This window comes from Thunnus albacares, chromosome 22, assembly GCF_914725855.1.
Source record: "Thunnus albacares chromosome 22, fThuAlb1.1, whole genome shotgun sequence".
NCBI lineage: Eukaryota > Metazoa > Chordata > Actinopteri > Scombriformes > Scombridae > Thunnus > Thunnus albacares.
This window is the reverse complement of record NC_058127.1, coordinates 8,881,349-8,884,588: the sequence shown is the minus strand read 5'-3', so window position 1 is coordinate 8,884,588 and position 3,240 is coordinate 8,881,349. Positions and strand designations below refer to the sequence as shown.

The 3,240-nt window shown below is 35.1% G+C and overlaps 1 long non-coding RNA gene across 1 annotated transcript; it reads right to left on the bottom strand.

The window, feature by feature from the left end:
• Positions 1-604: 604 nt before the first annotated feature.
• On the bottom strand, positions 605-1,711 carry LOC122973412. Its single transcript, XR_006400014.1, has 3 exons — positions 1,626-1,711; positions 1,144-1,250; positions 605-775 (listed from the first exon to the last, which is right to left on the bottom strand). It is a non-coding gene; the product is annotated as an uncharacterized LOC122973412 (long non-coding RNA).
• Between the last annotated feature and the right edge of the window lie 1,529 nt (positions 1,712-3,240).

Below are 3,240 nucleotides of genomic sequence, written 5' to 3'. Positions count from 1 at the left end.
TGTTCATGTTAATGAAGGAAGATGTCACCCAGTGCAACAGTGTGGTTTACTGACATGTTTTTGGACAACAATTGAGCCATATGACACAGAAGAATAAGATATATGAGGCTTTGTACACACAGGAAATATATGTTAATTCATTGTTGGTTTAGGTGTTTTTGTGGGATTTGTTGAGTATAAGAAATATACAGAATGTCATCAGCCTCATCTTTTAACTTGCTATTTAAAATTCCCAACTGAGACATCAAAAATAGAATGCGTTATAGATTATTATGACCAAATTGTAAAGTTCAAATGCATAAAGTAGAGTTAAAGAGGAGTAAAAACAGTTAGGACATACATTAATTAAGTTGCACGTAATTTTGCTTCGCTAACATGTAACATCAAAGTGTAAAACCAGTTTTAACTCAGCTTTTTCAACTTTTTTTGCACAAGGATACATGGTACCACAACATCTGTGAATGCCAAAAATGTAATAATAATCACAACAATAATAATAATGATAAAACTGATTTTATCATGATATCATGGCTTGGCAAAAGAGTGAAATGTATCAACACATGACCAAAGCAGCTGTGCACATGCTTTGCATCCACTTACATGAAATAAACTAAAAAGCAAAGGTTAAAAATACTGCATTTGATCACACTCTATCGTGATCTTACTCTACTTTCCCTGGCCACTCCTCTAGTGCACACAGTCCACTAGTAGGCCACATTCTTCAACCAGTCAGAGTAGCAGGATTCATGTTTCACCTCCCTCCGGTGCCACACACCTGTTGGACAAAAGAGAGAACCATCACACACACTGTGTAGTCTGACTCCCTCCACAGGAAATCATGAGGAACAGCACAGTGAGAACATATATTGGGGTTATGACTGTCTAAAGTGTTGATGGCATTGAATAGAGATGTAGCACTTTTCAAAACAGTAGTTATAACATGCTTTACAGAAAGGACAAAAAGAAAGGGAATAAGAGAAACAGAGGAGACAACAAACAGTATAAAAACCATCAAGAAAAACCCAAAGAAAATAAGTGAATTTTAAGATTTAACAAGTGCTTCTTGAAGAGGGGAATAAGTTTTAAGAGTGTGACAACTACAATATATTGTAAGGAAAAAATGGAAAATTCAATTTGACATACTGTGCTTCCTTTATTCTCCTCGTTTGTGTGGCTTTCTCCAGACCTCCAGACATCCTCCAGCTGATCTTGATATCACTGATGCCCTTTTTTGTCATCTCTGCCTCCATCTAGGAATCATGCACATACTGTATATAAATATGCACATTTCTTTCACTGATACAACTTCACTAACCACTAATGGAAGAACATGATACAGTGTATCACACTAAAGTGGGAAAATAAAAAGCTTGAAAAGAAAACTACTGTACAGGTTAAAATAAGAAAAATCTTATGGTTGTATAGTGTTGTTACTATATCGCTATGGCTATTTTAAACCTACTAGCACAATAAATAAGTTGTTTAATCACAATTAAAAACACTGCTACTCATATGAGACAGAAGCTTGGTAATCAGCACTTGTGCTTGAATGTCCTCTACTCCATGCCCTCACACAGTGGGTTGAATTAACGAATGCACATATGAAATGTTATCTCATTTCTTACCTGTTTCAAGATTTGTTGTTGGATGACAGGGTCACTCATGTCAAAATCAGACTGGATCCTCACCACAGATTTCTTCTTAAAGATAACTATACAAATTACATACATTTATGTCAGTACTAACCATTTTCCAAAGCATATACACAACAGAAAAATGAAGCAGCTTTTGAGTTTGGTTCATTTCATTGCGCAATAAAATTAACTAACTAACAGAAACTTTATACATGTTTACAATAGATAATTCCTCGTGAACAATCTACTATATTTATTTTTTGTGTCAAAATTATGTTTATATCTAATGTTTTTCTCTTCATGTGACAAATATATTATGTTTGTCTAAACAATGCTGCAAAGGGCTGCCAATTTATGTAGCTAAAAAAGTGTTTTTAATACAGATTAATTCAACTTGCTATAAAAAATCTTATTTTTTCATTTTCCATGAATGCTGGGCAGGTGGTAACAATAAATAACAGACTGGGATACTGTTATTTATATTACAGTACCGTGACACAGTATGTTTATATTGCAAAGCAGGGTTGCAACTAATGATTGTTTATCATTATCAGTTATCAGATTCCAAGTTGACAATTTAAAAAAATATTTTGTTCAACCAACCAACCCTAAATATATTGACTTTACAGTGTCAAAACTGGAAAAAATAAATAAATAAAAGAAAGAAAAGCCGCAAAACCTAACATTTGAGAAGCTGTAATCAGCAAATGTTTGACATTTTTGCTTGATAAATTACTTTTTGTCAAATTATTAATCAATTAATTGCTTAAACAGTGATATGGAGCTTACATAAGCTTGTATAACACTTACAGTAGCAGAGAAACATTGATTTAGTGTTGCATGACCTTGCACTCCATTCTCCACCGTTAACATGAGCACAGTTTGGACCCTCTCCTAAACTGTCGGGTTGCCCCTCCTGCCAGTATCTGAATGAGGATTTTCTCCCATCAGACCACTTCCAGGAGTCTTCAAACAGGCCGATCCAGGCCTGCTCTCTTGACAGCACCATGCTCTGGATCTCCTGGTTCTCAGGTAGGTTCCTCACACTGACCAGGTCTGTGTGGTATTGCCTGCAGTAGCGCTGAGCGTTGGTCCAGTTCATTGGTGTTTCCACAAGAATCTTAGTCTCTGGCACACCATCTCGGCCTGTCACCACAAAAATAGTCATGATGACATACTGTAAATATAATTTTAAAAGTCTGACTGAGCTCAAAGTGGTGCTGTAGTCTAATGTTTTTTCAATATTTATTTAAAGGGCCATAGAATTGGACTTACATGCACACACATCTCACACACACCCAAAAACAAACTTAATAATGAACCTTATCTTTTTTCATCTAAAAATTACATTATTGTTGATTATACCAGTGTTGCAAGTATAGGGACTGTTTAAAATATTTCTCTGTTGGTGCATTCAAGGACACATATCTGAAATTTCATGGCTTTGTACAAAGTCCATGTTATCTTTTTTGTCATTTGGATTAGATTTCCCTGCAACATCATCAGTGTGATACTTTTTGGTCAACAATAAATTCTTGTGTGCTGTAAATCACCAACAAAAGATTTAAGAAGAGTTCCTGGTTCTAACTGAGTTTTCATGCAACAA